The 21891-nt window shown below is 42.0% G+C and overlaps 2 non-coding genes across 2 annotated transcripts; both read left to right on the forward strand.

Annotated features, from left to right (window-relative positions):
* Positions 1–2839: 2839 nt before the first annotated feature.
* On the forward strand, positions 2840–2911 carry TRNAA-CGC (transfer RNA alanine (anticodon CGC)). Its single transcript has one exon. It is a non-coding gene; the product is annotated as a tRNA-Ala (tRNA).
* Positions 2912–18311: 15400 nt separating this feature from the next.
* Positions 18312–18383, forward strand: TRNAA-AGC (transfer RNA alanine (anticodon AGC)). Its single transcript has one exon. It is a non-coding gene; the product is annotated as a tRNA-Ala (tRNA).
* The last annotated feature ends 3508 nt before the right edge of the window (positions 18384–21891 follow it).

The raw sequence follows: 21891 nt of genomic DNA on the forward strand, positions 1-21891 counted from the left end.
TTTAAAAGGCAAACTGAAAGAGGTTTCTACGTTTCAAGGAAGCCACTGTGAAAGCAGAGGGAGCAAAAGATGTTAAAATACCTTAATTATCTCCCAAGTAGCCAGGGCTGAGATTTGGACCTGGATTATGACCCTGTTTTATGGCAGCATTTTTGACACTCTAGAAGCAGGGTCCGTAGCAGTAGCCAAGCAGTACTGGATCTCTCACATTTTTTATGAGGAGATGCAGCTTTATGGACTGGTCAATCCTAATCGTTGTTGTTTTTTTTGTTTGTTTGTTTGTTTGTTTGTTTTTTTTTTGAGACGGAGTCTTGCTCCGTCTCCCAGGCTGGAGTGCAGTGGCACGATCTCAGCTCACTGCAAGCTCCGCCTCCCAAGTTCACGCCGTTCTCCTGCCTCAGCCTCCCGAGTAGCTGGGACTACAGGCGCCGGCCACCACACCCGGCTAATGTTTTGTATTTTTAGTAGAGACGGGGTTTCACCGTGTTAGCCAGGATGGTCTCGATCTCCTGATCTCGTGATCCGCCCGCCTCGGCCTCCCAAAATGCTGGGATTACAGGCGTGAGCCACTGCGCCGGCCCCTAATCGTTCTTACTAGCATACAATGGGAAACAGTTTCCTTTTGCCTTTTCCTCCTCCGTCAATAGGCAGCAGGCAGAGACTGCGGATGTAATGGCACACCTTGCATGCTTCCATGTCACTGTCCTGAGTCCATGAAGGTTTCATTCCTTTTTTCCTTTTTTTTTTTTTTTTTAGTCTTTATTTTTTTAGAGCAGTTTTAGGTTCACAGAAAAACTGAGTGGAAGGTACAGAAATTTCCTATATATCCCTGTCCTCACACAGGCAGAGCCTATTCCACCAACAGTATCCTGCACCAAAGTGGTACATTTGTTATAACTGATAAGCCTATATAGACACAGCATTATCACCCAAAGTCCATAGTTCACTGTAGGGTTCCCTCTTGGTGTTGTGTAATTGATGGGTTTTGACAAGTGTATGATGACATATATCCACCACCATAGTATTATACAGAGCATTTTCACTGCCCTAAAAATCCTGTGCTCTGCCTATTCACTCTTTACCCCTAACGCCTGGAAACCACTAATGTTTTTACTGTCTCCATAGCTTTACCTTTTCCAGAATATCATATAGTTGGAATCATAGTACATTGGCTTTTCAGATTGGCTTATTTAACTTAGTAATATGCATTTAAGTTTCCTCCATGTTATGTTTCCTCCATGTCTTTTAATGGTGTGACAATTCATTTCTTTTTAGCACTGAATAATGTCCCATTGCCTGAATATACCACAGTTAACTGTTTATGCATTCACCTACTGAAGACGTCTCCGTTGTTTCCAAGTTTTGGCAATTATGAATAAAGCTGCTATAAACATGCATGTGCAGGGTTTTTGCATAGATATGCTTTCAACTCCTCTGGATAGGTACCAAACAGTGTGATTGCTGGGTCGTATGATGAGAGTATGATTAGTTTTGTGAGAAACTGCCAAATTGTCTTCCAAAGCGGTGTATCATTTTGCATTCCCACCAGCAATGAATGAGAGTTCCTGTTGCTCCACTTCATCAGCGTTTGGTGTTGCCAGGGTTTTGAATTTTTGCTATTCTAAAAAGTGTGTACTGGTATGATTGTTGTTTTAATTTGCATTTTCCTGATGATATATGATGTGGAAACTTTTTATATGCTTATTTGCCATCTGTATATCTTCTTTGGTGAGTAATCTGTTCAAATGTTTTGCCTACTTTTAATCAGGTTGTTTGTACTTTTATTGTTATGCATTGAGTTCTTTGTATATTTTGGGTACCAGTCCTTTATCAGACATATGTTTTCCAAATATTTTCTCCGTCTGTGGCTTGTCTTCTCATTCTCTTTGAGAGTGCGTTTCGCAGATCCGATTTTTAGATTTTTAATGAAGTATAAGTTCATTATAATTACTTCTTCCATGGATCATGTCTTTGGTGGTGTCATTTTCCGTTTGAAGAGTCGCTGTTCTGTACTCTACAACGTCTGAAGCAAGAGACAAAAACCTTTGTGCCCGCGGCTGCTGCAGGGGGGTCTGAGGGCAGAGAAGCGCTTTCAGAGGTTGAGGGCGTTGCGGCTGCCGCCGCGGGAGCGCCTGTCCAGGGCCTATCCCGGGTCCCGGGAAAGGCTGCTGCGTGCAGCTTCATTCTTCCCCGCAGCAGCCTTGCGGAGACTCAGAACGAGGTGCAGGGAAAGAGCTGACGGGTGTATCAAGAAAAGAGGGAAACAAGCAAACGCACCTTCTTAAACTAGAATTCTTGGTGAAGCCAGAGTTCCCAGATAAAGCTTTGGTGTCAGGTGAGCTAGATGGTATGTGTGGCCCGAGCCATTGCATGTGGGGACAAAGGTCAGGCAGGATTTTCACGTTTTCATGTATTTGGACAGTTCCTTCTTCGAGCCGGGTCAAGCGCGTGGGGTGCGACAGCTCCCAAGGTACATTTCATCATTCAACGTACTCAGATGCAGGGAATTTGGGTTGCATTTTCCATGAGCCTTCGGCTAGCAGAAAATTCATTTTTCAAAAGATCTTGAACAATGCCTTAATTCTTTCCGCCTTGGATTCAATTGCGCCAAGAGGACTAATTGTGCTAAAGCTATAAAAGTGTGCTCTGCTGTCAGTAACGACACAAGCTGGATGTTGCTAGTGTGTCCCGGAAGGAGGTTACTCAGGTGTAATCTGGGTTAGGCTTTAGGTGGAATTCATCCTCAGAGTTGGTCACTCCCTGGTCGAGCACCAGATAATATAAAATGCTTCGCGTTTTTAACAGGACAGGAATTCTCTCTTACCGCTGACTTGTGCGAGGGGATGTAGCTCAGTGGTAGAGCGCATGCTTCGCATGTATGAGGCCCCGGGTTCGATCCCCGGCATCTCCAAGGCGAGTACGTAGTTTTTGTTTAATTCAGCCTCTGGCACAGAATATAAGAAAAAAAAAAAGAAAAAACTATTTAAGTCCTTTCTTATTTTTGCCATTATCATTTCCTTTAAATCGATCAATTTCCTGTCTTTATGTTTGTTTCTCTTCTATTTGGTTGACTAGCCACACGCCATATTCCTGTTTCTTGGAAACTTCCAAGGTGTTTTATTATGCGGTGAGTAATACAAAGTCAGAGGGACAATTCAGAAATGTACTATTCCTATGAATGCATCCAGGAAGAGGGAATAGAGCTGAATATCCAAGAATGTTTTAAGATCCACTAAATGAGGCCCTAATCCATTCCCAGTCTCCAGTGAAAAACAATCAATAAAAATAAAATGTCTCCGTATCATAGTTTTGTTTTGCGGGGTGGGGAAAGTGGAATAGGATGGAGAAGAGGAAAGTAGCATGCTTTTTTTAGTTTTAGTGTTCAGGTGGGAGTTGCTTTCAACTTAATGTCCACTCTAGCACCTTAAGATAATGCAGATCTTGTCCTATAGTTACTAACCTGGTAACCATTTTCTCACTGCAGCTTTTCAAGGTTTTTGTGTGGGAGAGCTGGTCATAGAACATTTGGGACATTTCGGAAAGTAGTAAAGGTTAGAAATAGCCTGTAGAAATGGAAGGCAGAGTTGGTTAGAAACTCACAACAGGTGGAACGCGGTGGCTCACACCTGTAATCCCAGCTACTGGGGAGGCTGAGGAAGAAGAATCACTTGAATCCGGTAGGCAGAGGTTGAAGTGAGCCAAGATGGCGCCACTGCACTCCAGTCTGGGCAAAAAAGAAAATCATAACAGATTTCCTGACAGCACTGAGAACCCATCTGAGGTTGCATTCTGGGCAACTGTAAGTAAATGAATTTTTAGGTTTATGTTATTTCTGCATTGCACTTATGTTCATGCCTTGATTCATTTGAGTGCTTTGGAATATTGATAGTGAATTTGTTCTATTGCTTCAGTTCACATTTAAAGACACACCAAAAATGCCAATGAGTATTTCTCTGCCATTGTTAAGAGGAAATAATTAAACATGATAAACAAGAGAGGATCACAATAATAGTGAAATATTACAACGAAACATTATAAGAGGACATAATGAAACATTATAAATGCAAGGATCACAATAATAAGAAAACATTACAAAAAAATTAGCCGGGCATTGTGGCAGACACCTGTAGTCCCAGCTAGTTGGGAGGCTGAGGCAGGAGAATCACTTGAACCTGGGAGGTGGAGGATTACAATCAGACTTGAATTTTACAAAGTTAATTCCATAAATAATGTGGAAAATGGATTGGGAATGGTGGTGAAATAAGATGAAAATAAGACTAGTTCAGATATTACTGGAAGAGTCCAGAAGAATTTTGGTGGGGACTTTCACTGAGAAGTAAATTTCAGAATATGAAGACCTGTCCTATGACCTTTCCTTAGGAAGCAGAGTAAGAGTAGCCAGACGCTGGAACTTTCCCAGGGGCCTGAACTGTAGTAACTGCTGACTTTTCCCAAGAGATTGATATCCAGCAAGATCTACCTCAAGGATGAAGCTACCTGTCTTAATCTCTTAATTTCTCAATTAACCTCATTTCCCACTCAGTTTTCTACTTCCAATGGGATCTTTTGGACTGTGAGGAATGTTTAATTTACTTGGAAAACATTTGATTCACTAAACTTACTGTCTCATATTCCTGCTATCCCAGTTACCACTCTCGATACATGTCCCTCTAATTCTCCACCTATACCTTCATCTCCATATCCCTCTGTTCTTCTGTTTCAATGATGTAGACTTGCAATTTGTCTCTCTGCATATTTCAACTCCACTCTTTGTATCTCACATTTCCATGTTAACAACCACAATCCTTAACTACTTATCCAAATGTTCCTGCATTAACTTAAACCTAGATCTCCTAATGCATTGCTATTTAAATTAGAAACTACACATTCTCCAATCTCAGGATCAGGAAATAGGTTAGTACCTTCTGAGGCCACATTCCAATTTCCAAATCATTGCATTTCATTTTATTTTATTATTTTTTGAGACTGAGTCTCGCTTTGTTGCCAGGCTAGAGTGCAACCTCTGGCTCACTGCAACCTCCGCCTCCCAGGTTCAAGCAATTCTCCTGCCTCAGCCTCCCAAGTAGCTGGGACTACAGGTGCCTGCCAACATGCCCAGCTAATTTTTTGTATTTTTAGTACAGAATGGGGTTTCACCATATTGGCAAGGCTGGTCTCAAACTCCTGACCTTGTGATCCGTCCTCCTCGGCCTCCCAAAGTGCTGGGATTACAGGCGTGAGCCACTGTGCCCAGGCTTCTATCTGCATTTAAAAAACCCTATTCTGGGTTGGGCACAGTGGCTCATGCCTAGCACTTTAAAAGGCCAAGGCGGGCAGATCGCTTGAGCCCAGGAGTTTCAGACTTGCCTGAGCAACAACATGGTGAAACCCTGTCTCTACAAAAAACATACAAAAATTAGCCAGATGTGGTGGCATGCGCCTATAATTCTAGCTACTTGGAAGGCCCAAATGGGAAGGTGGCCTGAGCCTGGGGAGGTCAAGGCTGCAATGAGCTGTGATTACACCACTGCACTCCAGCCTAGGCAACAGAGTGACACTCTGTCTCAAAACAAAAGCAAAAACAAAAACAAAAAAATCCTATTCTGGCCACGTGCAGTGGTTCATGCCTATAATCCCAACACTCTGGGAGGCCGAGGCAGGAGGATTGCTTGGAGCCAGGAGTTCAAGACTAGCCTGGGCAATATAAGTAGACCTCATTTCTAAAAAAAAATTAGAACAACCACTATCCCCTAAGAAAAACCCTGTTCCGTGGAGGCTTTGCTTTATGAAACACAATCTTGGCCAGGTGCGGTGGCTCACACTTGTAATCCCAGCACTTTGGGAGGACGAGGTGGGCGGATCACCTGAGGTCGGGAATTCAAGACCAGCCTGACCAATATGGAGAAATCCTATCTTTACTAAAAATACAAAATTAGCTGGGCATGGTGGTTCATGCCTGTAATCCCAGCTATTCCAGAGGCTGAGGCAGGAGAATCACTTGAATCTGGGAGGCGGAGGTTGGGGTGAGCCGAGATCACACCATTGCACTCCAGCCTGGGCAACAAAAGCAAACTCCATACAAAAAACCCCAAAAAACCAAAAAAACACAATCTCACATTTCTCAGCAAGAAAACTCTTCCTAATTTAATGAAGACCTTGTTCCTGGTTTCTTCCACTCACCCTTGGTGACTTCAGGGGCCACGTGGACAGATTATCCAGCACCCCAGCTTCTCATTCCTTTGATCTCTCTTTTTCCCAGTAATCTTTATTTCCACTCTATTTAGTCACTTGCACACATGGCCATGCTCTGGACATTGTCATGTATCAATATTATGCCAAAAGAATAAATCCATCAGTATTATGCCAAAATAATGACTCCAAAATAATATAATCCAGTATAGAGTAGTTTATAAGAACACAGACTCTGGAATTAGAATACTCATGTTTAAATCTCAGCTTTTCTACTACTGTGAGACATAAGGCAGACCATTTAATTAATTTAAACTTTGGTTTTTTCATTTGTAAAATGGGGAGAAAATGATGCCAACTCACAGGACTTTCTGAATTTTAAATAAAATAATACATTTAATAGTTTCTAATTATTAATAACTGACTATGGTAAGAACTCAATGAAAATTAAATATATAAGAATCAATTGGCTGGGTGTGGTCGCTCATGCCTGTAATCCCAGCACTTTGGGAGGCTGAGGCTGGCGGATCACCTGAGGTCAGGGGTTCGAGACCAGCCTGACCAACATGGAGAAATCCCGTCTCTACTAAAAATACAAAATTAGCCAGGCATGGTGGTGCATGCCTGTAATCCCAGCTACTTGGGAGGCTGAGGCAGGAGAATCACTTGAACCTGGGAGGCAGAGGTTGCAGTGAGCTGAGATTGCACCATTGCACTCTAGCCTGGGCAACAAGAGCGAAACTCCACCTCAAAAAAAAAAAAAAAAAGGGCCGGGCGCAGTGGCTAACACCTGTAATCCCAGCACTTTGGGAGGCTGAGGCTGGTGGATCACCTGAGGTCAGAAGTTCTAGACCAGCCTGGCCAACATGGTGAAACCCTGTCTCTACTAAAAATACAAAATTAGCCGGTCATGGCAGGCACCGTAATCCCAGCTACTCAGGGAGGCCCAGGCAGGAGAATCGCTTGAACCCAGGAGGCGGAGGTTGCAGTGAGCTGAGATCGCGCCATTGCACTCCAGCCTGGGGGACAAGAGTGAGACTTTGTCTCAGAACAAACAAACAAACAAAAACAAAAAAAAGAATAAATTAAGTTAAAACTTATAGGAGGATTTGTGACAATATCTGAGAACAATATACATGCTCAATAAATGTTAGCTGCTATTATTATTAATATTATTACTATCTGCATTGTTTCCCGGTAACTGCCACAAATATAATGACTTAAAACAACACAAATTTACTATCTTACATTTCTGGAGTGCAGAAGTCTGAAATGGGTTTCACTGGGCTAATATAAGGGTGTCAACAGGGCTATGTTTCTTGTGGAGTCTCTAGGGAAGAATCAGTTCCCTTGTCTTTTCTAGCTTTAGAGTTTGCCTGGATTGCTTGGATCATGGCTCCTTCCTCCATCTTCAAAGACAGCAGTGTAGCATCTTCAAATCTCTGACTCTGACTCTCATGCCTCCCTCTTTCACTCATAAGGACCATTGTGATTACATTGTGCCTATCCAAATAATCCAGAATAAATACTCCATCTCAAGGCCCTTAAATTAATCAACCTGCAACGTCCCCTTTGTCATGTAAGGTATCATGTTCACAAGTTTAGGAATTAGGATATGGACATCTTTGTGGAGGGTGGCAGGGCATTAGTCTGCCTACCATAGCATCCCTAATCTGCTCTCTTTTCTGGCAACCTCATCCAGTCACTTCCTCAACTTCTGTTTATCTACTGAAATGAAACTTCCATTTCCTTAACATTTTTTTCTCTCCATGGATCTTTCTGTTCCTACCTTTTCTTCCTTCCGTTTCCAGCTTAGATTCCTTGTTCTTTCCCTTCAACCACATTTCAGCAGTGTCCTCACACTCCTTTGTTTCATAGTGAACAGCCTCCCTCAGAGTTCCAATTGTAGATTATTCCATATGGATCTTATTCACTCCACACAGACTGTTGGGTGCTCCTAGAGAATATCACACCACGGTGAAGATTAGTGCCACTCTAAATAAGGAGTAGGCCTTCCAGTCCAGGATGCCTGTGCCCACAACCTCCCCTGCCTTCCCACCCACCACAAGGCCTGGAATGCTCATGCTGCTGTTACTCGTACCCCACGTACTTGAAATAAAAGCAAAGAGGCCAGGTGACTGCTGCACACTCTTCTAGGGGTGAGTCCAAGGGGCAGTTCTGTACTCACCATCTCCTCCTGCATAGGGATTCAAGTTGGTATCATCTTCAGGGAGGCAAGAGCAAGATTAGTGAAATAATTATGGCCTTTGTTACTTTGGGTCCAGATACTTTTGGGAAGTTCAGTCCAACCCTTCACTTTAGAGGCCAGGAAGCTTAAGAACAGAGAAGAGAGGTGAGTTACTTGTTCCCTTCTATGCTATCCCACTCACTTGCATTTCCCTAATAAGATTCATAGTAGCTACTTCAAAAAGGCTTGACTTCCTCAAGATATCTAATCCTACTTTCTGTACCTTCAGCTGATGACTTTGCCTCCTACTTCAAACTTAAAAATGCCATCAAATGAAAACCATCTTAACTTCCTTCGTTAACTTATAAGTGCACCTATATTTGTATGCATCCTTTTTTTTCATTTCTGTCTGCTAAAATGGAATAAATATCCCTTGTATCAGTGCTACACAAGCTTTAATGTTTATATAGCATCACCTGGGAATTTTTTAAGACAAAAATTCCATATGTCTGGGGTAACTCCTGAGATTCTACATTTATTATTTTTATTTATTTGTTTATTTTGAGACGGAGTCTTGCTCTGTCACCCAGGCTGGAGTGCAGTGGCACGATCTCGGCTCACTGCAACCCCTGCTCCCCAGATTCAAGCGATTCTCCTGCCGCAGCCTTTTGAGTAGCTGGGATTACAGGCGTGTGCCACCATGCCTGACTAATTTTTGTATTTTTAGTAGAGACAGGGTTTCAGCATTTGGCCAGGCTGGTCTTGAACTCCTGACCTCATGATCCACCCATCTCGGCCTCCCAGAGTGCTGGGATTACAGGTGTGAGCGACCGCACTGGGCCGAGATATTACATTTATAACTAGCTCTCAACTGATGCTGATGCTGCAGGTCTCTATGCTATACTTTTAGTAGGGAGAGCTTAAAGTGTCCACAGCTAGTTCGACAAAGGTCCTCAGGCCATCTTGTCCTGCATTCACAGGGAATTTGTGCTGTTGATTATTCCTGCTCTCTCTATCTTCACCCTGTCCTCTGCTGGTTTCTTTTTATTACTATTTAAAATGGTTCAAGTCTCTTCATATTAAAAACCTCCCCTCGCTCCATGTTCTTCTGCAGCCAGCGCAATTTCTCTTTCCTTCCAATTCCAGCCACATTTCTTGAAATGGATATTTTTACTCTGTGTCTCCATTCCTCATCTTACTCTCATTTCTCAATCTTCTGAATGTAAACTTGATACTTAGAATTGCAGTGAAATGACTCTTACCAGAGTCACGAATGATTCCCATGTCTCTAAATCTAATGAACTTATTAGCCTTCACTTTACTAAACTCATTTTATCATTTGACACAAATGATTCTTGCTTTGAAACAGCCTTGTCTTTCCAATACAATATATTGCATTGATTTCACGTAAGTTATTTGTAAAATTTCTGTTGTTGTTAAATGTGAGTGTTTTTTAGAGTTCAAATGTAGGCATACTTTCTTCATGCTCTACACATTCTTCCTAAGCATTCTTATATATTACACTTGCTCTACATATCCTCTGTATGCTGCTATTTCTTAAATATATATCTTTAGTCTCTACCACCCTCATTAAGTGTTAAGTCCATATAGCCTACAGCATGTCGCCACTGTATTATTCCACAGGCACCTTGCTGCCTTCCTCCCACACATATCTAATTCACCACCAAAGACGCTCAATGCTATCCTCTACTATCTCTCAAAACCATACACTACTTTCCCACTCATTTAATCTAGTTTGCATCTCCAGAAATTTTTCTAACTTATTGTACATATTCATAAGTCAATTTCCCTTCTGTCCTTGTGCTGGCCTTTTCCGGTAAGGACCTCAATCCTGGTTAAAACTAATGATGCAGGCCTGGCGCGGTAGCTCACACCTGTAATCCCAGCACTTTGGGAGGCCGAGGCGGGCGGATCACCGGGTCAGGAGATTGAGAGCATCCTCGCTAACACGGTGAAACCCCGTCTCTACTAAAAATACAAAAAATTAGCCAGGCATGGTGGCACAAGCCTGTAATCCCGGCTACTCGGGAGGCTGAGGCAGGAGAATCGCTTGAATCCGGGAGGCGGAAGTTGCAGTGAGCCGAGATCGCTCCACTCCAGTCTGGGCGACAGAGCAAGACTCCGTCTCAAAAATCAAAAACAACAACAAAAAACCAAAAAATGAATGATGCGCCTAGTCCATATGAGTGCATGAGAAGCTCTCCTCTTAGGCCTCTGCAGATCTCGTAGTCTTCAGTTAACCCAGGTTAAGAGTTTAGCAACTAAGTTGAGAGGAGTGCTTATTTATCAAGATAAGAAAGAGTGAAGGGAAGAAATTTGGAGGTAAAGGAAAAACAAGGTTTTAGTTTTGAACATGTTGAGTTAGAGATGCTGATTAGACATCCATGTGGAGATGTCAAGCAGGCATGAGATCTGTGGAGGCCAAAGGGACAGCTTTTATTTTCTGAGAAACAATGTATATGCTAGGAAAATTCAATCTTCCCAGTGTTTATTCTCAATCAGGTTCACTTAAGCAAATGAGGGATTCAAACTCGCTTAGTTCCAATTGGTTGATACAGCTGAGCCCTGATTGGACAAGGCAGCTGAGCCCCGATTGGGTAACTTTTAAGCCCAAAACTACAAGTCTTGTTGATTGGATGTTTCTAGGTGGTCAACTGGGGATTTCTTGCTAGAGTTTATCTTGGCCCTGGTTACAAGAACTACTCTAGCCTACGGTTGCAAAGCAGAGTGTTTGTCATGGGTCACGTTTTCTGAGAACCCAGAGTACATGACTGTTCCCTCACCTGGGCCATGGCCTCTGGACCCTGTTAAATTTCAAGCTGTCTCCATTAGCCAGAGGGAGTGCATTTTGTCGGCAGGTGTTCTTTAGACTGAGGCTGTTTCACAGCTGGATGTTATCTTTTCTCTGCTGTCCAACAGAACACCATATCTATTTTGTGTCAAAAGTGTATCTGGAATCCACCCACACCTCTCTTCCACTTTACAGTACCTAAGCCAAAAACATTCACTCAATAAATGTTGACTAAGCACTACCTAGCTGCCAGTACTCGTCTAGAAACTGTAGATACAATCGTGAACAAAGATAGGCAAATTCGCTCCATTCAATGAGCTTACATTCTGGAAGACGTCACACTCTCTTGCCAAGATTACAACAGTAGCCTCCTAACCAATCCCCTAGCATTTCCATTCTTCCTAAAATTCGTGCTCCACATGGTTCCAGAATTATCTTTGAAAAATATATCTTACAGCCAGGCACGGTGGCTCATGCTTGGAATCCCAGCACTTTGGGAGGCCGAGGGAGCAGATCACTTGAGACCCAGGAGTTTGAGACCAGCTGGCCAATATAGTGAGACCCAGTCTCTATTAAAAATACAAAAATTAGACCGCGCCCGGCCACACTTTTCACATACAGGATATAATCCAGGAATGTAACTACTTTGTAAATTGTGGAAATGTTTCATAGTACTTTGTTTAGAACTTATTAAAAATTGTTTACTGGCTGGGTGTGGTGGCTCACACCTGTAATTCTAGCACTTTGGGAGGCTGAGGCGGGTACATCACGAGGTCAGGAGTTCGAGACCAGCCTGGAAAACATCGTGAAACCCCGTCTCTACATGGGGCTCATGCCTGTAATCCCAGCACTTTGGGAGGCCGAGGCGGGTGGATCACCTGAGATCAGGAGTTTGAGCCTGGCCAACATGGTGAAATCCCATCTCTACTAAAGATACAAAAAGTTTCCCGGGCGTGGTCGTGGGCACCTGTAATCCCAGCTACTCCTGAGGCTAATGCAGGAGAATTGCTTGAACCTGGGAGGCGGAGGCTGCAGTGAGCCGAGATTCCGCCATTGCACTCCAGCCTGGGCAACAAGAATGAAACTCAGTTTCAAAAAAAAAAAAAAAATTAGCCAGGCATGGTGGCGGGGGCCTACTCGGGAGGCTGAGGCAGGAGAATCGCTTGAACCTGGGAGGCGGAGGTTGCAGTGAGCTGAGATCTGAACTCCAGCCTGGGTGACAGAGAGACTCTGTCTCAAAATTAATAATAATAATAAATGTAAATATATACATTACATTGTATCATTTCCTACCTCAAATTCTGCTTCAGTTAGCGTATGTTTTGCTTCCATTAACGGAAAACCTGACCATCAGTCATTTAAATGAGAATGGTTTATTGGTCCCACATAACAAGAGGTCAGAAGGAAGGGTTGATGAAGCACCTTAACAACATCATCAAGGACCCAGACTTCCTGAATCTTTCTGTTAGAGGAACCCCTGCTTACTAGGCCTCTGGTTTAATAAAACATGACCAGAATGAAATAGCGAGGCACTTACAAGTTACCTACAAGGTTAATACTCATGGTTGGAAAATAGTCACATTCTAATCTGACCACCAATTGTAATTGCAGAATATTTATGGGTCATACAGAACACCTCCCACCAAGCCTGCAGAATGTCGAAATATCCTAAAAGTACAGCCCGCTTTACTGAAAGATAACGTTAATAAGCAGGCTTAATGAGTTATTGATAGAAACAATAGCCCCTACCTTTAGTAAGCACATCTACATATTACAAGTTTAATTATAGTTCCTCATAGTTTTTTGTCGGCCTTCTTTTTTTTTTGAGAAGGAGTCTCACTCTGTCGCCCAGGCTGGAGTGCAGTGGCATGATCTCTGCTCACTGCAATCTCCGCCTCCCAGGTTGAAGCAATTCTCCTGTCTCAGCCTCCTGAGTAGCTGGGATACAGGCGCACGCCACCACACCCGGCTAATTTTTGTATTTTTAGTAGAGACGGGTTTGCCATATTGGTCAGGCTGGTCTCGAACTCCTGACCTCTGGTGATCTGCCCACCTCGGCCTCCCAAAGCGTGAGGATTACAGGCGTGAGCCACCACGCCCGGCCCCTCAGAGTTTCTTATAAGTAAAGAAACTAACAAAGGATAGTATGTTCCTCCTCCTGCTTTCTGACACCCTACTCGGTAATGGAGTAGCTCCATGACTCATCTTGAAGTCATTCCTGGGTGAGATCCAAGAACTCTTTCTTGGGATCTGGATCAGGACCTTCTTTTTCCAGCGACATTTTCATTCTGTCATCCTTAAGTGTCAAGAGTGTCTCTTTCATGATCACAGTAGCTCCAAACACTGTGTTTTGACTTCAAAGTAGTGTTTCTGAAGCAAGAAAGTAAAGGCAAAAGCAAAGAACATTCTTCCTTAGCACATTTGTCTTCTAACAAGAGAAATACTTGTCCCAGAAACCTCTCAGGAAGGCTGTACTTACATTGGGTCAGCCACAACCGTGTCTCATACTCATTTCTAAATCAATTGCTATAAACAAGAAATAGATGACAATGATTGAATAAGCGTTTCTCAGGACAGTTTCATTGGGACATTTTTAGAGGGGTTGGTTTTCACAGAGACTAGTGGCTGCTACAGGCATCTAATGGAAAGGGGTAAGAGTATCTTACAAATAAACACAGCAATTCCTCATAACAAAAATTGCTGTACATTCTGCAAGACTTTTATATGGTTTCTGGAAAATTCATGCAGGTAAGAAAAAAAAACAAACAACTAACCTGTTTATAGTTTCCGAACCTTTGTTTTATGTATAAACACAAAATTCTTTATTTCTGAACAATTTTTTTTTTTTTAGACTGAGTTTCACTCTGTTGCCCACGCTGGAGTGCAGTGGCAAGATCTCGGCTCACTGCAACCTCCACCTCCCGGGTTCAAGTGATTCTTCTGCCTCAGCCTCCCGAGTAGCCAGGACTACAGATGTGCGCCACCATGCCCGGCTAATTTTTTGTATTTTTAGTAGAGACGGGGTTTCACCATATTGGCCAGGCTGGTCTCGAACTCCTGACGTCAGGTGATCCACCCATCTCGGCTTCCCAAAGTGCTGGGCTTACAGACGTGAGCCACCGCGCCTGGCCACACTTTTCACATACAGCATATAATCCAGGAATGTAACTACTTTGTAAATTGTGGAAATGTTTCATAGTACTTTGTTTGGAACTTATTAAAAATTGTTTACCGGCTGGGCGCGGTGGCTTACACCTATAATTCCAGCACTTTGGGAGGCTGAGGCGGGTACATCACGAGGTCAGGAGTTCGAGACCAGCCCGGAAAACATCGTGAAACCCCGTCTCTACAAAAATTAGCTGGGTATGATGGCACCCAGCTACTCGGGAGGCTGAGGCAGGAGAATCACTTGAACCTGGGAGGCGGAGGTTGCAGTAAGCCAAGACCATGCCATTGCACTCCAGCTGGGGTGAGAGAGTGAAACTGTCTCAAAAAAAAAAATTGTTTACCATATTAACAAATCAGTTTGGCAAGTCAAGCATGGCTCTTGGCTTTAAACATCCAACACTACATACCTATGCCTTCGTTACTGTTTCTTTCAAACTAATTCTTTTGAAAGGTACAAGAACTTGACTGTATCATGTTTTCTGAAATAGTCATTTATTGGTTTTGCTGAGAGTATTAGAAAGATTGTCATTCCCAACCATTTCCATAAGGAAATATATGTTGTCTTATTACCAATTTTGAATTTCTATCCTTTTATTTCTCATATATATACCAGTTAAGGAGTCTTAGAAATTTGAAAGGAAAATTATATCTGTAGCTAGTTTAAATTAACTATCACTTTTATTTCAGGATATTAAAGGATGTGCTGCAAAAAACTTGTTGTAAAGAGAGAGTATTGGTTCTGTTAAGGTTAAGAACCGTGCCTTAATTACATTATGATTCATCCCCTGTGATGAGGCACATCACCCTCTGAAGACAATTAAAATTTTACAAGGAGGAAGGACTGAATGTTAGGTAAACAACCAAAGTAGCACCCTCCATTTCACTACCTTTAGCATAAAATTCCAACACTTATTTGCCTTTACAAAGTTCTACAATGTCTAGCCTCTAGAGTCATTTATCAAACTTCAATCACACTTTCCTTTTTTATAATTTTTGAACCAACTAAGTTAATTTCTACCAGAGAGCTTGTTTCCTTATCTCTTCTTTCTCCATGGAATGTTCCATTTCTTTATCTTTATATGACTGACTCCTTATTGTTCAGATATTATTTCAATCTACTCCTAGTGGCGTCCCTCTCTCCCTTGCCCTTCCAGTTCAGGGGAACATTCTTTTCAGTAGCTAAGACTGTTTTCCAGACATGATGGCACAATGTGAACCTATTGATACGTATGTGACATGATGTGATATATATTTTTCAAAGATAATTCTGGCATCAAAGTCTGGGTGGCAGCTTTTACGACAAGACAAGAATGCCTACACCATGGAATGAATACACCTCAAAATATATCCACCGGAAATTCTCTTCTTGATTCTTGAAACAACTCACATCATCAGTATTCTCAGTGCACTCTAAGGTCCTGCTTTTTGCTCTCTGAGATAGGGAATTATGGTTATCCCGTACAATTATTTCAAGTGATTGTGGTAAACGGAGGCCATCCTTCCTCTCTTACCAAAGAATAGTCAACTATCTATTAAAAAGAAAGAATGATTTAAACTTATATTTCCCAAATCAGTGCAGTGCATGGATTCCTTTTTAAGAAATTGTTAAGGTCTTGCTTTTAGGATTTGTTAGGGAGCATCATGCCGATAGTTAACAAATGTTGTGGTCTGGAGTCTGGAGGCAGCCTGGAGGTAGAATTCAGTCCTCTTGTTTTCGCTTTTCAAGTCAGCTGATTGGGTAAGGCCCATCCACACAATAGAGGGTAATCTGCTATACTCAGTCTACTTTCTTTTTTGTAACAAAGTCTCTCTCTGTTGCCCAGGCTGGGACATAATGATGCAATCTCAGCTCGCTGCAACCTCCTCCTCCTGGGTTCAAGCGATTTTTATGCCTCAGCCTCCTGAGTAGCTGGAATTACAGGCATGTGCCACCACGCCTAGCTAATTTTTGTATTTTTAGTAGAGACAGGATTCACCAGGTTGGCCAGGCAGGTCTTATTCTCAAGTGATACTCCTGCTTCTGCCTTCCAAAGTGGTGGGATTACAGGCCTGAGCCATAGTGCCCAACCTAGGCAAAGTCTACTGATTTAAATCTTAATCATATCTAACAACCACCTTCACAGAAACTTCTAGACTGATGTTTGACCAAGCAACTGTGCATTCTAACCTAGTCTAGTTGATACATAAAATTAACCATAACACCTGTGTGGTGGCTTGGAGACACCTCTGAAGGCAGTAAGCTGAGGCATTCGTTGTGCTCATCTTGTTTCTCATTTCTCAGAGATCACTGTCCTTCATTGCCTAATGTTCATTGTTTCAGATTTTGCCTTTTTAGAAATTTTTGGTTGATTCAGGTGGAATAGTAACTCTGGTTCCTGTCACTCTATCTTGGCCAGAGGTTTTCACTTACCACACTTATCAGATTTAAAATTCAAAGTGAATCATGTTGGAAGGAACAAGAAGACACACTATGATTCCAAGAAAATCTTGTTTCCAAGCAGAGGTATTAATAGTTGTCTGAGTAATTTGTTCCTTACCTTCCAGGTGTGTACTGGGGTCTAGAGTAGTGCATGATTAATTATATGAATGTCAGATCTGGAAAATATATTTAGTACTATTACTTCTATTTTCCACTCAGCAGTGAGAAAACTTTTCTGAAAGTGTTGTGATTATTACATGTTTTTCCCTCTTTTAATCCTCTAATATGTTGCATTAGATTAATGAATTTTATAATATTCATTGAAACATGTCCATTCCTTTAATAAACTCCATCTTTTAATCAGTTCCGGCTGCTATAACAAAATACCATAAACTGGGTGGCTTAAACGACAAGCATTTATTTCTGGAGGCTGTAAGTGCAAGCTTTTAGTTCTGGAAGCTCTGGACAAGCATTTAGTTCTGGAGGCGCTGGACAAGCATTTAGTTCTGGAGGCTCTGGAAAAGCATTTAGTTCTAGAGGCTGTAAGTGCAAGGTAGGGTGAGAATTGCTGGTGTCATCTTGCCAAGCTACCTTTTATAGCCTCCTCCCCACCTTGCTCCTTCCAACTCCAACCGTTCTGAACACTCCCAAGCACAGCCCTCCCCTCATTTCTACTTGGCATTCCTATCCATCCTTGCAGATTCGGTCACAGGTGACTGTAACCGAGGACTTCTGAATTCTCTAAGCAGGTATAAACCCTTCTCTGTTCCCTTGGTGAGACAGGGGTCCGAACCATCTCTACATTTTCTGTAGAGAGAACCATTCCCTCTACAGAAAATAATGCGCCACAGAAGCAGAGATTTAGCCTCAATCTTAGAAGTAACACGTCTCCAACTTCATTCTGGGCTCTTCATTTCAAAGAATCAGAGTAGGATCTGAGGATCCCTATTCTCTGGATTTGATTTGTATTCTCTGGATAAAATGCGGATCAGGGGGCCGCGGGAGGCAATCCAACATCTTTAGCCTTTAACCGTCCCAGTTGCTAACGGAGTGGAACGAATTTATTTTTGTAACAGAAATTCCTTCACTACCTCCTTGTTTTCTAAGAAAAGGCGCGTAGCGGTTTCTGGAGTTTGGGAATAGGATGCAGAGATGGGGTAAGGAATTGGAGGCAGTTCAGTAGTTTCCCTAAGTAAAGACAGTAGTTGGTAAGATATTTGCTATCTTTTCTGGAAGGATCTTTCCTTTCTCCTGAAAATCTTTTTTACAAATGAGAAGAGCATTCAGAAAAGGAAGGTCTGGGAGGATGTTTCTTAACTGAAATTTCCTCCTCTAGTCTGTTCTTAATCCTTACCAAATGTCCGCAAGATGCTGGTTAATCAAAATTTCTTGGTGATAGAGGGCTACAAAAAGGGGAAATGAAAATTCTAACGTTCGTTTATGAAAGAATAAATATAAATGTTTTTAAAAAAATAAAGAGGTAAATGTCTATATTCTTTCATAAAAGCAGTTTAAAGACTAAAAGTTTTCAAGGTGGGGATGTAGCTCAGTGGTAAAGCGCATGCTTAGCATGCATGAGGTCCCGGGTTCGATCCCCAGCATCTCCAGTATTTTGTATCTCTGCTCCAGAACCATCTTTCTTTTACAGATACAGTCACAGCCCATTTCTGTAGAATCTGAAGATTAATCATATTGCCCCCACTCCCATACTTATATCTTGCTTTGGTTACGCCTGTAGCTCTTTCATTTTTAAAATTTCATTCCTGCCTGGCCAACACGGTGAAAATCCGTCTCTACTAAAAACACATAAATTAGCCGGGCGTGGTGGCAGGCGCCTGTAATCCCAGTTACTCGGGAGGCTGAGGCAGAAGAATCGCTTGAACCCGGGAGGCGGAGGTTGCAGTGAGCACTCCAGCCTAGGAGATAAGAGCGAGACTGCGTCTCAAAAAAAAAAAAAAAAAAAAAAAGAGAAAAAGAAAAAAAATTTATTCCTCTCCATTCTTAGCAGCATTTACATATGGTGAGTGACTTTGGACCCTGTTCCATTAGGGCGGTGGTGGAAGGAACATTTACCAATAAAAGGACAATTATCAATAAAAATCCTAAATGGATGTTTTGTGAACGAATTCAACTTTTCACTGAGTTTTGCTGTTGCGTTTGTGGTGGGGGATGCAACGGTAGGCTGAGCTCCGGTCTCAGGTTTCACCTTTTGGGGCTCAATGGGAAAAAGATGGATTTCTTCTCAAGCTCGCAAGAAAGAAAATGTACTCTTCCCAGGCCGGAGGCTACGAAGGTATTGGGTAAATTTAGTGTCTCCAAACTTGGATTTCTTCTCAAGCTCGCAAGAAAGAAAATGTACTCTTCCCAGGCCGGAGGCTACGAAGGTATTGGGTAAATTTAGTGTCTCCAAACTTGACAGTTCTCTCAGAAATCGTACACAAAGAGGTGAAATAGTAGTATTTTGACACTGACTGCATTTTGCCAGTGAGTTCATAGCGTTCCCATGATTGTGTGGATTTGATCCCTTCTGTATTGATCTCTTTTGAAATCTCTAAATTTGCTTCACTGATTCTAAAACTGCTCACCTCAATTGTGCTTCTCAAACAAAAAAACAAAAACACTTCTCTTTTTAAAGCTGGTGCTTTTATACCATGCACGTGTGTGAGGACTTTCTTTGGCTAGCCCTTTTGTGTATTTCACAGAATACACAAAAATCTCCTTTTGGGATGCACCGCGTCTCTTGTATCTTGGTGCTTTAGTCTCAACTTCCAACTTGGGACAATGCAGAGATGCAGTAAGGAACCGGGGGGCGGTTCAGTAGTTTCCCTGAGTAAAAACAGTCGTTGGCAAAACATTTTCTATCTTTTCTGGAAGGATCTTTCCTTTGTCCTGAAAATCTTTTTACAAATGAGAAAAGCATTCAGAAAAGGAGGGTCTTGGAGAATGTTTCTTAACTGAAATTTCCGTTCCCACTCTGCTCCTAATGTCTGCCCCCAGTGGCCCTCAGTGCCACTCTTTCCCCATCAGTTCCCTAAATTTATTTCATATAAGAGACCTGGAGAAGTTACACATTTCACTGGTTTAATACTTCAGCTACCCACATGTTAAAGCTGTGCATGCTTTATATCCCCTCCAAGAAAAAAAAATAGATTCTTTTATTTTGGTCACAGAAAGCCTGAGTCTTCCATTTATTTCTTCAGCAAGTAATTTAAGTGATAGATTTATAGTTATTTATTTATTTATTTATTTGGATTTTCAGTGCATAACATGCAACTGTCTTCCCCTTCCCATCTACCATCTTTCTCTTAGGTCCTTTATATTGTCGCAGGGTAGGACAGTCCCCAATGTCTGCCTTTCATCCCAGTTGACCACAGGTTATAACTTACTTCGTATTTTAGAGACTCTTGCCAAACACTGCCAGATTTCCTCCCTTGAATGTTTAAACTTTCCCAGGTTTGCCCAATACAGACAAGAAAGAAGAGAGAATCACTGTTAAATTTCTGTCTACCCACCATGATGTATTTTATTTTAAATTACTGAGAGGTTATTGATCACAACCCAAGAATAAACTGCGTGAAGATTTTCCTACATTACGTTGTAGGTCTGCTGTATCTCATTTCTCTTTAACATGAAAATAGTAAATTATATTCCTCACTAAATAACCTCGATTCTCGTCTATTTTCTCTAGCACAAGACTGTAGAAACCACTAAATGGAGGCTCAGAGGAGTTTCATTCAGGTAACAAAAAGGAGTCTTTTTAGCTTTTCAATGCTAAGGAATAGGGTCAGCAAATAAAAGATTTTTCTCCAGGTTTCAGCTCTCTGCTCATTTTTATGTTTTCAGAAAATTGCCCCTTTTTTTCTACCTTTTGCTTCCCTTAATATTCTTTCGGCAGAAAAGCTACAGAAAATTAGGCCTGGTTTTACCCAATTAAAATAGCGATCTTTTGAAATATTGTTTAAAAAATTTTTAATTTTCCTATCAGGAACCCAGAGTTATATGATCAATTAAAACAAGCCTTTCCTTAGTAAGACAGTCCCAAGTTATCAACTTCCCTTTTTCATGAGATAAGTTTATTTCAATTGTCTTCCCTTGCTTTAAGATGAGGTCAGAACCATCTCAGACCACTGGCAAATAACTTCAAATTTCTATTTGGGGGAACAGGGTTTAAGGGTCTATTTCTTCCATCCCAGAAGGCCCTTAATTCTGAAGGGATCCACTTTTTTCCCCAATACCTAGCTTTGCAAAGTAAGGATCTCAAGGAGTGGCAATTCTGATTTCTTAGTCCTCGGACAATTTTGGAAAGACAAAACATAAAATAGAAGCTTCTCTCTACTTGGCAGAACTGTACCTGGCGAGATTAAGTTACATCACCTCCACCGACCCTTGACTTTTAAAATGTCTGCGAACTGCTCATGTGTCTATGACTAAAGGGCCAGTGGGTACAGAGACACTGCTTTGACTCTTATTTTCCCTAAGAGCCTCTCCACCGTGGGAAAGCCTCGAGTCTCCCTGCCTCCTGCAGGAGCCTCAGTTCTGTATCTCTACCCCAAAATAGGCCCCAGGCCATGGGTTCTGGCTCTGGAAGCACTAAGGTAGAGCTGCCATCTTTCACTGAGGCTTCTGTCTGTGCCTCTGGGTTAAATGGTTTTTCTTCACGCACTTACTATGCTGGACGTGAATTACTGGTGGGTTTTTGTTTGCTTGTGTTTGGTGGATTTTTTTTTTTTTTTTTTGGAGATTTCTTCTTCTCTTTTTTTCCTTTACGATATGGTTATGTATTTATTTTGTAGTCATTTTACATTTATATTGTGGTCATTTTACATTTATACTGCGGTCATTTAAAATCATATTGGATCTATTGTTGTTGTTCAAGTGGGTAAATTTTTCTCAGAGATATCTCCAATAATAGATTTGCATAAGATAAAAATCTTCGTGTGTGTGTGTGACGGAATCTTGCTCTGTAGCCCAGGCTGGAGTGCAGTGGCACGATCTCGGCTCACTGCAAGCTCCGCCTCCCGGTTTCACGCCATTCTCCTGCCTCAGCCTCCCGAGTAGCTGGGACCACAGGCGCCTGCCACTACGCCCAGCTAATTTTTTGTATTTTTAGTAGAG

The sequence above is a fragment of the Symphalangus syndactylus genome, chromosome 23, assembly GCF_028878055.3.
Source record: "Symphalangus syndactylus isolate Jambi chromosome 23, NHGRI_mSymSyn1-v2.1_pri, whole genome shotgun sequence".
In the NCBI taxonomy this organism is placed as follows: domain Eukaryota; kingdom Metazoa; phylum Chordata; class Mammalia; order Primates; family Hylobatidae; genus Symphalangus; species Symphalangus syndactylus.